The sequence below is a fragment of the Triturus cristatus genome, chromosome 12 (assembly GCF_964204655.1).
Source record: "Triturus cristatus chromosome 12, aTriCri1.1, whole genome shotgun sequence".
Classification (NCBI taxonomy): domain Eukaryota; kingdom Metazoa; phylum Chordata; class Amphibia; order Caudata; family Salamandridae; genus Triturus; species Triturus cristatus.
In genome coordinates this window covers 842,755,082-842,769,682 of record NC_140595.1, presented here as the reverse complement: position 1 = coordinate 842,769,682, position 14,601 = coordinate 842,755,082, and positions in this window count along the sequence as shown.

The following is a 14,601-nucleotide window of genomic DNA, read 5'->3' as shown; positions in this document are numbered from 1 at the left end:
GGGGTAGAGTGAGGTAGACTGGAGGGGGATAGATTGGAATGGAGTTGGATAGAGTAGTGTGAGTAAGATTGGAGTGGGGTAGATTGGGTTAGGGTGGGGTGTATTGGAGTGGAGTAGACTGGAGTAGATTAGAGTGGGGTAGATTAGGTAGGAATGGGGTAGAGTGGGGGAGGGGTAGATTGGGTGGATTATGGTAGGGTAGATGGAGTGTAGTGAGGTAGATTGGAATGGAGTAGATTGGAATGGAGTTGGATAGAGTGGTGTGGCGTAGGGGGTATATTGGAGTAGGGTAGACTGGAGTGAGGCAAATTGGATGGGGTTGATTGGAGTGAGGAAGTTTGGGGTGGAGTGGGGTAAGGTATATTGGAGTAGAGTGGATTAGGAAGGGATGGATTAGGGTGGTGTGGGTTAGATTAGACTGGAGTGAGGTCGATTTGGGTGGCATGTGGTAGATTGGAGTGAAGTTGAGTGGGGTAGATTGAGTGGAGTGGAATAGAGTGTGGTAGATTGGGGTAGAGTGCAGTGGGGTAGATTGGGGTTGAGTGGAGTTGGATAGATTGGAGTGGAGTCAAGATTGGAGTGAGATAGATTGGGAAGAGTGGAGCAGGGTAGATGAGAATGGAGTGAAGATTATAGTGGAGTGGGTTAGATTAGAGTGGAGTGGGGTAGATTGGGTAGTTTAGAGGGGGTGGTGTAGACTGGAGTGGGGTTGAATAAAGAGGGATGATTGGAATAGGGCAGTTTGGGGTGGGGTAGTTTGGGATGGAGTAGGGTAGAGTGGAGTGGGTGGGATTGTAGTGAAGTAGAGTGGGGTGGCGTAGATTGCAGTGGGGTGGAGTAGATTGAAGAGGGACAACTGTAGTGGGTTAGTTTGGGTTGGGTTGGATTGGATTGGAGTAGAGTAGGGTGTGGTGTGGTGGGGTAGTGTGAGGTGGCGTAGATTGCACTGGGGTGGGGTGGATTGGGGTAGAGTGGAGTAGATTGAAGGCGAGTAGATAGTGCTAGATTGGGGTGAGGTAAATTGGTGAGGGGTATATTGGAGTAGGTATATTGGGGTGGGGTAGATCAGAGTGAGGTGGGGTACATTGGAGTGTGGTGGACTGGGTTAGATTGGAGTGGGGTAGATTTGAGTGGAATGAGGTAGACTGGTGTGCGATGGAGTGGGGATAGATTTGGATACAGTGGAGTAGGGTTAGATGGGAGTGGAGTGGGGTAGACTGGATGGAGTGGATTGTGGTAGCTTTGAGTGTGGTAGATTGTGGTGGAGTGGGATAGATTGAAGAGGAGTGGGGTAAATTGGACTGGGGAAGATTGGGGAGGAGTCAGATAGATTGGAGGTGAGTGGGGTGATTTGGGGTAGATTGGAGTGGGGTAGAGTGGTGTAGATTGGAGCAGAGTGGGGTAGATTCGAGTTGAGTGAGATAGATTGGAGTGGGGTAGATTGGGGTGGGATACATTGGGGAGGAGTAGCTTGGAGTGGAGTGGAATAGATTGTAGTGGAGTGGGGTAGATTGGGGTGGGATACATTGGGGTGGAGTAGCTTGGAGTGGGGTGGAGTAGCTTGGAGTGGAGTGGAATAGATTGTAGTGGAGTGGGGTAGATTGTAGTGGAATGGGGTAGATTGTAGTGGAGTGGGGTAGATCGGATCGTAGTGGAGTGGATTGGGATAGATTGGAGTGGAGCTGGGTACACTGGGTTACAGTGGGGTAGACCGGGTTACAGTAGGGTGGACTTGGATAGATTGGATTGGGGCTGGGTACACTTGGTTGCAGTAGGGTGGATTGGGATAGATTAGAGTGGGGTAGATTGGAGTGAGTTGTGTAGATTGGAGTGGAAGATTGGGTGTAGTGGGGTAGATTGGAGTGCAGTAGATTGGAAACACTGGAGTGGAGTGGGATAGATTGGAGTGGATTGGGGTGGAGTGGAGTGGGATAAGTGGTGTGGAGAGCAGTGGAGTGGTGTGTTGTGTCATGGAGTGAGTGACAGATTGGAGTGGCATTGAGTCGAGTGGCATGGTGAGTCGTAGAAATGACCATTACATTTGCACCAAAATACGATTTTATTGCACACAAACGATAATGTGTGCAAATGTCATCACCTTTATTCATGTGTTTTGATTTACTTTTTTGGTGTGTGCTAGAAATAAAATCCTACACACACTCCTCTTACATGGATACTCAGCAGGATTCTCACATAAATTCTCTCACTTTGAAGTCAGAGAAATAAAGAAAAACCAAGCTCCCTCCAAAGCGAGAGCTTGACATTCGCCCTCGCTTTGGATGCACAAGCTAAAAACAAGATTTAAAGGCCTGTTTACAGCATGCGAGTTTGTGGAAGAATACAGTAAATAAAGTTTGGGCAAAGGGACAGGCTGGACAGCTTAAATCACATAAGGCAGCAAATAGAAAGCCAGAAAATGTGAGTTACAAACCGAAAAGCCCATTTTTCGGCATGTGATGATCCATCAATTACAAGTCCCCATCCTTCCTTATCACTGTCGAAAGTGACAGACACTGGTGGGTTTGCGCTTCAGACTGTGTAAACGCTACGGGAGCTCTCGGGAGTCAAGCAGTGGAGCCTCTTCTCAGCTTCGTTAGAGGGATGAGCAGAGAGAGAAAAGTACCGCCATGGACGTCCCACCTGGGTAACTAGTCACAATATTGAAAAAAAAATATCGACTGGACAGAATATCGAGTTTTTTATATAGAATGGACAGAATATCGAATTGCAAAAATAGTGGTGCAGAATATCGAAATGCAGGTAAGAAATATCGATTTCCAGAATATCAAAGTTAGTAATATCGATTTTTTTGTGTGTTTTAAGTGTTAGTATATGTGTTAAAAGTATTTATTATTTTTGTAATGTATGTTAGAATTTTGTAGAAGTAATTAATTTTATGTTAATTAGATTTTTTGTAATTTAATTTTGTAGCGGGTTGTGGGTTTATAGGGGAATAGGGTGGGAAGTAATTGAATTATAATATATATTTTTAGCATTATTTAGAATTAATTATATGTTCAAAAGTCTTTTGCGTGATTTAATTCTGTAGCGGGTTGTGGGCTTATAGGGGAATAGGGTGGGAAGTAATTTAATTGAAAGTAATTAATTTATTATTTAATTACTTAATAAATTAATATTCAATAATTTATATTGTTAGTTAAATTAATTAATAATTGATTAACAATTAATAATTAATTGGTAGTTATGTTCATTGTATCATTTTTTTATTAATTCGCAATTAGATATTAATTATTAACAATTAATTTGTAGATATGTTAATTATATTGTTAATTCTAATTAGTTAATTGTTAATTATGTTAATTTGTTAATATGTTACAATTTTGTAGGTGATGTTTACAGGGGAAAATGGGAGGTAAATTAATTTTTACAAAATAATTAATTGTAAATTAATGTTAATTATATTGCAGGAGTGGGTATATTAAATAATTCCCCTACGCTATACAACACTTTCCTTACTGTTGCACTCACTGGAGTGGAAATAGTAATTTTTACCTACCCGCTATCCAACGCTTTCCCTACTGTTGCACGCACTGGAGTGGGAATAGTAATTTTTACCTACCCGTTATCCAACGCTTTCCCTACTGTTGCACTCACTGGAGTCGGAATAGTAATGTTTAGCCTCCCTCTATCCAACACTTTCCCTACTGTTGCACGCACTGGAGTGGGAATAGTAAATTTTACCCTCCTGCTATCCTACGCTAAAAATATTACATATTTTTTAATATTATTAAGTTAATATATATGCATTAAAAAATAAAAATGCATGTATCTTTTTTCACTTATATTAATTATTTATTAATTTTAAGGTTATTTAGTATTTTTAAGCATGTTTTACTTAATTATATTTATTTCATTTTTTTCACATTACTTTTAAGACATTTAAAAATATTCGATATTTTAACAAACTATATTATTCACAACAATAGTTTGGATTCGATATTTTTGTACTTTCCGGTTTTTGTAGATAGAAATTCGATATTCTGGTAGTCGATGTTTTGTCACCAATATTTTTGCAGGTCGATATTTAGCTCCTCGATGTTCTGTCAGTGATTCCCCACCTTGAGAGTTCATACCACTCCTGACGGAAAACAAGCACATGTCTGCAGCAAAAGTTTGCCACGGAAGAACGGGGTATATGGAGGATGCACTGACCGCGCCTGCAGTTACCTGACGGCACCCATAGAAACAGCATTAAAGATGACAATATTGATGGCCGCCAGCCTCAACAACAACTGTTCATAGGTTCCAAAGGCATGCAGATCAAATATGTGAGAACTAAGTCAAGTCCCCACTGTGGCATAATAAAGGGCAAAGGCGAAAACATGTACGTGAGCCTTTTAAAGAAATGGATCACTGCTGGTGGAAGGAACAATAAGGGTTGAGCAGGCACCTGTTAAAATACCAAAATGGGCAGTGAAATAGCCTTCAACTGTGGTCATGGTATGTCTAGCCCTGCTTGAAGTGGGACGACCTGATGCCTCTCATACCAGGCCACAAACGCCTCCTAACCTGAATAAGATTGATTCGGTTGACTGTGGTCTAGCCGCCAAGATAATGCAGCCTACTTCCGGGGGCAGGATAGGAAGGGAAGGCCGCAGCTCCACTGTAGGCGGAGTCCATCTTCTAATGAACCATGAGGTGGAAACTCTTAGTGCACAGAAATCATTGCGTTGCACGTTACCAATGGTCCTGAAAATATCTACCCAAGGTATGTCCCACTGGGTGAAAACATCTTGATCCACCTACAGGTGCAGACCTCATTTGTGGTTCACCACATGATGTCTGCTGAGCTCATCAGCCCTGGCTTCTAGGGCCCCCAGCAGATGACCGGCCATCAGAGCGACCCCTTGGATGTTGAGCTGCCAACAGAGTATCAGTCCTTCCTGGCACAGCACCTGTGAGCCCCACACTACCTGCCTGATGCAGCACCATATGGTGGTTGTGTTGTCTGTCTGAACCTGAATGGGCTTCCACTTGACAGATAGACAGACTGACAGGAGAGGGGAAATCAGGGCCAGATAGATGGATCATAGCTTCAGACGACAGATATTATATCTCTGCTCCACCAGAGACCAAAAGCCCCTGATTTCTACCATGCGCAGGTGGACACCATAGCTAAGAGATGATGTATCTGTCACTACTGTGAGGTCTGGGTGAGGTAAGGAAAATGGCCTGTGGCTCATCAGGCTGGCATCCATCAGCCAGCACTAAAGATTCTGGGGTGCCTTACCTCAGGTAGGGATGTTGCATGAGTGACAACCCCTGTGCTGAGTCCATTGAAGGTGAAGGTTCCACTGCACACCTCGTGTGCCCATGGGAATGGAGAACCAGCACAATGCATGACGCAAGTAGACCATGAAGCCTCACTATCATCCGCGCAGGAGCACAGGACTGCATCCCAAAAATCAGGATTAAAACTAAAATGTCCTGAAGGGGGAAAGCCTCTAAAGGTAGTACACCCAGGTTGGAATGCTCTGTGTTGGTTCGAGGGCTGATGACAGGTCGAGAAGCTCGGGGTGCATCTACACCAGTTTCGGAATGAGCTCAAATTTGGGCGATTGGGGCGAGTCAGCTCCTCGAGTGCCGACTGTGTGAATTCTTCCCTGAGTGGGAGTGACAGGAATGAGACAAATCCCATCATAAATCTTAATTTATGATGAGACAAGACTTTCGACTTTGTCTTTCACTAACCTGAGGATGGAGACTTGCTGCGGGATTGGACCTGGAGTCGGAATGGGCCTGCCCAATTTCTTGTGCTTGGTGACGTACAGCTTCCCTTCCCACTCCCTGGGGGTGAATGTGCATACTCACCAGCCTGCTCTGCACAGAACACCCTGAGGCACGCCTGTGCAGAAGGACACCTGCATCATCCGCCTAGCTACAGCATCAGATCCATGAGGCCGCTGCGAAGAGGATGCCTGGTGGCCCCAAGAACATCCGCAGAATGAGGAAGGGGTATGCTGGTCTCTCCGGCAAAGAGTGGGTGTAGTTTCTGGATCTGATAGTGACAACGCCCGAGGCAAACACTGTAAGGCACAGAGAATTCAGTTTCTTGGCTCCCTCCATGGGGCCAAGGATGGAACGGGATTACGGGCAGTTTTGTTGTCAAAGACCGAAACCCACATCCTTCAATCACTGGATGGCAGTCTAAAAATTCTCGCCTCCTTATCGCTGATAAAGAGGCGAGGGGAGGGCTTTTGCCAGGTGGCTATTGAAGACTTCGGAGGAGAAGCTCCATCCACAGGCCCAGGGCCTCTAAGATTCATGCACGTCTGATAGAGCGAAGCGTTGTGGCTTATCACTCAAGGTCAAGCCCCAGCTGTTGTAATGTGGATTAGACAAAAACATCTAGAACAAGGGAAGGAGATCCACCTCCAAACACCCAACCTGATGATCTCTTGATGATCCAAAGACAAACCATCACAGTATCCCTACGGGATACACCATCAGACGGGCCACGTGATCCCACCAGCGGTGGGTCATCACAAAGAACGGCAATCCTTCACATTGACTCCACAACAGACTGGATTCTGCGAAGAGACTCTGGCCTCTAGACTCCTCTCACTCCGGTTTCCTCATCTGAGAAGCCAGAAACAATCTCTTCCCTGTGGCTTTATTGATGTAAAAAGTAACACCACTGCCAGATCCCAAACAGGTAGTCTTGCATAGGGCAGGAGATCCTACGTCAAGGAAGAGGCCGATGATGTGCACATTGAAGCCAATGACACAAACTGTGGATCCTGGGGGAAATGGGGGACTAGGATTTAGAGTAGGTCCTTTTCCAGTTCCTCTGGTGGAGCTAGGAAGAGCAGAGGTCTTGGGTATCCACTGGTCCCACTAGGAGAAAAGGCTCCTTGTTGACCACTTTGATGGTTCATGTAAAGAGGAGCAAGAGACCAAGAAGCTCCTGCCATCGCTGATGAAGAACCACGAGGCCCTTAGCATCTTTCACTCATGACCGTAGGGTTGATGCTAAAGGAGTCATGGCAGAGCCCAGAGGCGTGCTCAGCGTACAGACACCCCTCACAGTGTTGGTGAGGATTTGAAACAGACACTTGGTCTTTGTAGTCCTCACAGAGATAAAAACAGGCCTTGCAAAGTCTAAAAATAAAGTGAGTAAAATGAACCGTGAGCATTTGGAAGATTGCAGACTATCTTGATAGTGACCCTCTTACTCTTCCCGTAGCTCTCCCTCCCGTACCCAGGCAGTGTGCATCTGCCTTGAAGAGCCAGGGCCGGATACTGGTTCTCAATACCGTTGTCAACAAAGCTTTGTATGCGTGTTACCCCACGTGTCTGGGTGCAGAAGCAGCACACGTGATGTAAGCACAGGGTCTCTGTGCCTAAAGAGCTGTGGTGGGCAGTGTCAGCAGCATTACTGCAGACAGCCCACCATGAAGACATCACAGTCAAGACAATTGTAGCTGGATTAGGAGCGTGGCTCTGGCAGCCCCACTGGGCGTGTGCACGAGGCACAGAGGGAGCAGAACCACTGGGCGTGTGCACGAGGCACAGAGGGAGCTGCACTTCTGTTCTGACAGAGAGTGGAAAGCCTTGGAAACCGAAGGGAGATCTGGTCATTGACGGAAGGAGTTATTAGTTGAAGCTGTGGCCTGGAGTGTGAAAAGAGCAGATTACAGCTAATTCAGTGGACATTATCATGGTATCTTCAGCCAGGCGTAGAGACGTTCGGTCCACGAGACAGGACAGGTAATCATAGCTGCTAATGTTTTTCCCCTGAAAGCAGCAGAAGGCATGAGGTACCTGGCTAAATGTTCTTGAGGTACCAAAGACGACCCAACCATACTCAAACCATGCTTGGTGGACAGTCACAGGGAAATGAACGTTACCAAGCCCCGCTGCTAACGTGTTGCCATAGGCGCTGCTATAGAACCCTCTTATCAACCTTCATAACAAAGACAGAATAGACAGCATGAAGAATAAAATAGATGACAGCTACCCAGCATACAAGGACACCAACAAAAGCATTGCATGGAGGATCGAGCCCGGCACATTATTGATCGAAAGGGGCAAGAGGGCGCGAGTACAGGCAGAAAGTCTAGGAAGGATGAGGGAAATAAGCTTTGTTCGCCATAAGTTGGCAGGGTATGCTCAGACGTGAGTCCCTTGCTCACTTTGCCACTGGATTCAAGCAAGCCTGGCTGAAGACGGCTGAAATGCCAGAAACCGGTCCTAGGAAGCTTGTTTCCGGTCCAGGGAAGACATGGCTTGGCAGTTCGGGCTGGACTGTTCCCATGAGGCACAGGGTCAGACTGATTTGCATATGGCCATGTCTGAACTGGGGTGGCAGAGTGGGCTAAAGAACGGTGATGGATTAAACCCAGATCAGTTGACTGGGGGTGAGTGCTTGCAATGTTCGACACTCCGTCCATCATTTCCTTTGGTTTTTGCTTTGTTCGCCATAAGTTGGCAGGGTATGCTCAGACGCGAGTCCCTTGCTCACTTTGCCACTGGATTCAAGCAAGCCTGGCTGAAGACGGCTGAAATGCCAGAAACCGGTCCTAGGAAGCTTGTTTCCGGTCCAGGGAAGACATGGCTTGGCAGTTCGGGCTGGACTGTTCCCATGAGGCACAGGGTCAGACTGATTTGCATATGGCCATGTCTGAACTGGGGTGGCAGAGTGGGCTAAAGAACGGTGATGGATTAAACCCAGATCAGTTGACTGGGGGTGAGTGCTTGCAATGTTCGACACTCCGTCCATCATTTCCTTTGGTTTTTGCTTTGTTCGCCATAAGTTGGCAGGGTATGCTCAGACGTGAGTCCCTTGCTCACTTTGCCACTGGATTCAAGCAAGCCTGGCTGAAGACGGCTGAAATGCCAGAAACCGGTCCTAGGAAGCTTGTTTCCGGTCCAGGGAAGACATGGCTTGGCAGTTCGGGCTGGACTGTTCCCATGAGGCACAGGGTCAGACTGATTTGCATATGGCCATGTCTGAACTGGGGTGGCAGAGTGGGCTAAAGAACGGTGATGGATTAAACCCAGATCAGTTGACTGGGGGTGAGTGCTTGCAATGTTCGACACTCCGTCCATCATTTCCTTTGGTTTTTGCTTTGTTCGCCATAAGTTGGCAGGGTATGCTCAGACGTGAGTCCCTTGCTCACTTTGCCACTGGATTCAAGCAAGCCTGGCTGAAGACGGCTGAAATGCCAGAAACCGGTCCTAGGAAGCTTGTTTCCGGTCCAGGGAAGACATGGCTTGGCAGTTCGGGCTGGACTGTTCCCATGAGGCACAGGGTCAGACTGATTTGCATATGGCCATGTCTGAACTGGGGTGGCAGAGTGGGCTAAAGAACGGTGATGGATTAAACCCAGATCAGTTGACTGGGGGTGAGTGCTTGCAATGTTCGACACTCCGTCCATCATTTCCTTTGGTTTTTGCTTTGTTCGCCATAAGTTGGCAGGGTATGCTCACACGTGAGTCCCTTGCTCACTTTGCCACTGGATTCAAGCAAGCCTGGCTGAAGACGGCTGAAATGCCAGAAACCGGTCCTAGGAAGCTTGTTTCCGATCCAGGGAAGACATGGCTTGGCAGTTCGGGCTGGACTGTTCCCATGAGGCACAGGGTCAGACTGATTTGCATATGGCCATGTCTGAACTGGGGTGGCAGAGTGGGCTAAAGAACGGTGATGGATTAAACCCAGATCAGTTGACTGGGGGTGAGTGCTTGCAATGTTCGACACTCCGTCCATCATTTCCTTTGGTTTTTGCTTTGTTCGCCATAAGTTGGCAGGGTATGCTCAGACGTGAGTCCCTTGCTCACTTTGCCACTGGATTCAAGCAAGCCTGGCTGAAGACGGCTGAAATGCCAGAAACCGGTCCTAGGAAGCTTGTTTCTGGTCCAGGGAAGACATGGCTTGGCAGTTCGGGCTGAACTGTTCCCATGAGGCACAGGGTCAGACTGATTTGCATATGGCCATGTCTGAACTGGGGTGGCAGAGTGGGCTAAAGAACGGTGATGGATTAAACCCAGATCAGTTGACTGGGGTTGAGTGCTTGCAATGTTCGACACTCCGTCCATCATTTCCTTTGGTTTTTGCTTTGTTCGCCATAAGTTGGCAGGGTATGCTCAGACGTGAGTCCCTTGCTCACTTTGCCACTGGATTCAAGCAAGCCTGGCTGAAGACGGCTGAAATGCCAGAAACCGGTCCTAGGAAGCTTGTTTCCGGTCCAGGGAAGACATGGCTTGGCAGTTCGGGCTGGACTGTTCCCATGAGGCACAGGGTCAGACTGATTTGCATATGGCCATGTCTGAACTGGGGTGGCAGAGTGGGCTAAAGAACGGTGATGGATTAAACCCAGATCAGTTGACTGGGGGTGAGTGCTTGCAATGTTCGACACTCCGTCCATCATTTCCTTTGGTTTTTGCTAAAGAGCTGTGGTGGGCAGTGTCAGCAGCATTACTGCAGACAGCCCACCATGAAGACATCACAGTCAAGACAATTGTAGCTGGATTAGGAGCGTGGCTCTGGCAGCCCCACTGGGCGTGTGCACGAGGCACAGAGGGAGCAGAACCACTGGGCGTGTGCACGAGGCACAGAGGGAGCTGCACTTCTGTTCTGACAGAGAGTGGAAAGCCTTGGAAACCGAAGGGAGATCTGGTCATTGACGGAAGGAGTTATTAGTTGAAGCTGTGGCCTGGAGTGTGAAAAGAGCAGATTACAGCTAATTCAGTGGACATTATCATGGTATCTTCAGCCAGGCGTAGAGACGTTCGGTCCACGAGACAGGACAGGTAATCATAGCTGCTAATGTTTTTCCCCTGAAAGCAGCAGAAGGCATGAGGTACCTGGCTGAATGTTCTTGAGGTACCAAAGACGACCCAACCATACTCAAACCATGCTTGGTGGACAGTCACAGGGAAATGAACGTTACCAAGCCCCGCTGCTAACGTGTTGCCATAGGCGCTGCTATAGAACCCTCTTATCAACCTTCATAACAAAGACAGAATAGACAGCATGAAGAATAAAATAGATGACAGCTACCCAGCATACAAGGACACCAACAAAAGCATTGCATGGAGGATCGAGCCCGGCACATTATTGATCGAAAGGGGCAAGAGGGCGCGAGTACAGGCAGAAAGTCTAGGAAGGATGAGGGAAATAAGCAAATGCTAAAAGGATCGGGCAAAATTTAATGTTACAAGGAAACACTGGATTAATAAATGGTTATACATGTGGATTGGGAACATTCATCGACCTTTCTGTGCTGGACACTGGACAGCGTATAAAGGATGTGTGTGCCGTGGCCAAAGGAAGGCACGTCCACGGCAGGCTCCTTTGTTGGTGTGGGCTGAAATGAGTGGTGCGGGAGCAGTCTCTCTTTCCTATGCTGGGGACCACATAGATGAAATAGAGGCAGGAGGAGAAGAACGCAAAGAAGGCGAAGATGGAACGATTGGACACCCGTAGCAGCATCCTCATGGCCATGGCAAGGTAGCCAGCGGTGAAACAAAGACCAGAATGGCTACCAACATTGTGGGCAGTGAGCCCCCTCACGCTAAGGAGGTCTCGGGCTGCCTGCTGGAACTCTCTCCCCATTACTTTGGTGCCTGCCATGCACTAGAGCTTGAAACACACTGTCGTATCCCCAAAGCAATACACGCTGAGGCGGGTAAGTTATCACGTGTTTCTTTATTTCTCTTACTTGGAGCTGTGCCCACACATGCGTCCGTCTTCTGTGCCCTTGTGTCCAGAATGCCCTGCCCCCTCCCCAACCGGAAGTGGTGTCCGGTTCCTGTCCCCTCCCCACCAGTCGGGTACAGGGTCCTAGTGCCCCCTTACCCAGGTCACTACATCTCCCCCTTTGTTGCAAGAAAATGACATGAGAAGATGGTGAGAGAGATAGAGGGAGAGAGAGAGAAAGAGATGGTGAGAGAGGGAGAGAGAGAGAGAGAGAGAGAGAGATAGAGGTAGAGAGAGAGAGAGAAAGAGATGGTGAGAGAGCGAGAGAGAGAGAGAGAGAGAGAGAGAGAGATAGAGAGAGATAGAGAGAGAGAGAGAGAGAAAGAGACATTTCGTTATCCCCATCATTACATTTCTTCAATCAATCTTTGTGTTCTTTTGCTCAATCTTCTTGGACAAGGTCCTCCCTTGTCTTTCTGCGATCGCTCTCCTTGTCCCTCATCTGTGTCTGTGTTCACTGCTGCTGTGTCCTCTCCGCCTTCATCCATGATCTTCAGTCCCTTGAAGTGAGAACTGTTCCTTGTTATTCGGTAGGGGCCTGCTGCGGCCGTTATCATAGGCCCCTTGACATGTGTCATCGTTAACAGTTCCTTTGAGAACGGACTGTGATTTTCTCAGTTGCCGCTGACGCATCACCACTGAGACCCCTTGCTTATGGTGCGACAGAGTGGCGTGTCGCCTGGCGTCGGCATACACTTTCCTTTTCTCTTTGGCCTCCTGGTCTTTGACAGCAATGCTGCTGTGCTCTGGAGATGCCGTTGCTTCTAGTTGTCATAGCCTCGACTTGCTTGCTCTTCCTAGCAGTAGTTCAGCGGTGCACCGTCCCGTGGAGCTGTGAGGGGTGTTTTGATAATCTCTGAGTACTTGACAGAGTGCTTGTCCTATTGATATCTGCGCCAGCTTTGTTCTTTGGACAGCCTTCTTTATGTTCCCCATGAACCTCTCCACCATGCCATTTGCTTGTGGCCACAGAGGAGTTATCGTCCTGTGACAAATGACTAGGTAGTCCATGAATTTTCGAAACTCCTCCCCTGAGAATGGAGGACCATTGTCTGATTTCAAGGTCTGTGGGGAGCCCCAGGCTGAAAATATGTCGTCCAGTATTGGCAGTGTTGCGCTTGCTGATGTCGATGAGACTTGTCGCACTACAGGGAATCTTGAATATTCGTCAATGATCACGAGCAAGTAGTTGCCCGTGTCTAGGGGCCCATAGAAGTCTGCTGCCAGCATTGTCCACACCGCTCCTGGGAGTTCCGACATTCGCAATGGTTCTGGCTTTGCTGGCTGCCCTGTTGTTTGGCAGATGTGGCAATTTATGATGGTGTCCTCCACCATTCTGTCTAGGCCAGGGAACCATACTTTATCCCGTAGCAATTTCTTTGTCGCAACCATGCCTCTGTGTGATTTGTGTGCTAAGTTCACAGTTTGTCTACGTAGTGCACTTGCCATGACTATCCTTGTTCCTCATTATTATTACGTTTACAGTCTCGGATAGTTCTTCAGGTATTTTTTTGAATGCTGTTATCTCCTCCTTGTGGACTCCTTCTTCCATGGTGCTGTTGTTGTTGACGTGTCTCCATCTCTGTCTTGTCACCGCCTTCACCGCTTGCATAGTGACATCCCTCCCTGTTTCTTGCTCTAGTTCCGCTATTGTTATTGATGCCGGAGTGTTCTGTTTTAGCACAAAGTTTAGATACTCTTCTGCTATTGATGTGTTCTCAGGTGCCTGCGGTAAGGGGTGCCATGACATGTAATCAGCCGGGTTGTGTTCTTTTCCCGGCTTGTGCACGATCTTGAAATCATAGTCCATCAGTCTTATACCCCATCGCTCAATGTAAAGCGGTATCTTTGCATTTGGATTGCCATATATGGTCACCAGGGCCTGATGGTCAGTTACGATGGTGAATGGTTTCTCGTAGATGAACATGTGGTAGTGTTCGCATGCCCATACCACTGCTAGGCTTTCCTTTTCTTGCTGCGAGTATGCCCTTTCAATGTCAGACAGACTTTTGCTTGCATATGCAACAATCTTTCATGGAGAGTCCCTGCCCGGCAGATGTTTTGCGAAAATTGCTCCTAATCCAACAGGGCTGGCGTCCACCGTCAGCTCCGTGCATAGTAGTGGATATCGAAGTAGGCAAGATGATCCACCGCTATCACAGCCTGTCTGATGGCCTCAAATGCCTGATTGCATTCTTGTGTCCAAATGAATTTCTGACCCCGCTTCGTTAGTTCTCAAAGCGGTGTGCTGACCGCGGCGAAGTCTTTTATGTAGCAAGCACAGTAGCTGGCAAGCCCAAGAAATGACCTCACTTCTGCGACGTCTGTTGGAGGACTCGCTTATTCCAGCATCTCCACCTTGCTGGAGTCTGGTCTCATTCCTTCATTGGAAAGATATGTCTGAAGAACACTAGTTCATTTCTCCCCAGTTCGCACTTGTCTTCATTCAGTGTTAGTCCTGCTTTTTCCAGCTGCAGGTATACTTCACACAAAGCTCTGTCATGCTCTTCATCTGACTGACCAAACACCAAAATGTCATCACTGTAGTTCAAACTGTTCTTTACTAGCCTTATCACCTGCCTTATGGTCTGCTGAAATATTTCTGATGCAATGACAAAGCTCAGTCATTTGTAGCGAAACAGACGTGTGTGTGGAGAAAGTGGTGATATTACCTTGATTGTGGGTCAAGCTCCAGTTGATGATACTCTTTACACAGCTCCAGCTTTGAGAATCGGCATGCGCCAGTGAGACAGCTGATCATGTTATTGAGGTGTGGCCCAGGGTGCCTTTCCCTTTCAATCGCTGTATTTGGTATCCTCATGTCCACACATATGCAAATCTTCGACGTGTTCTTTTTTGTAACAGACACTATTGGAGAC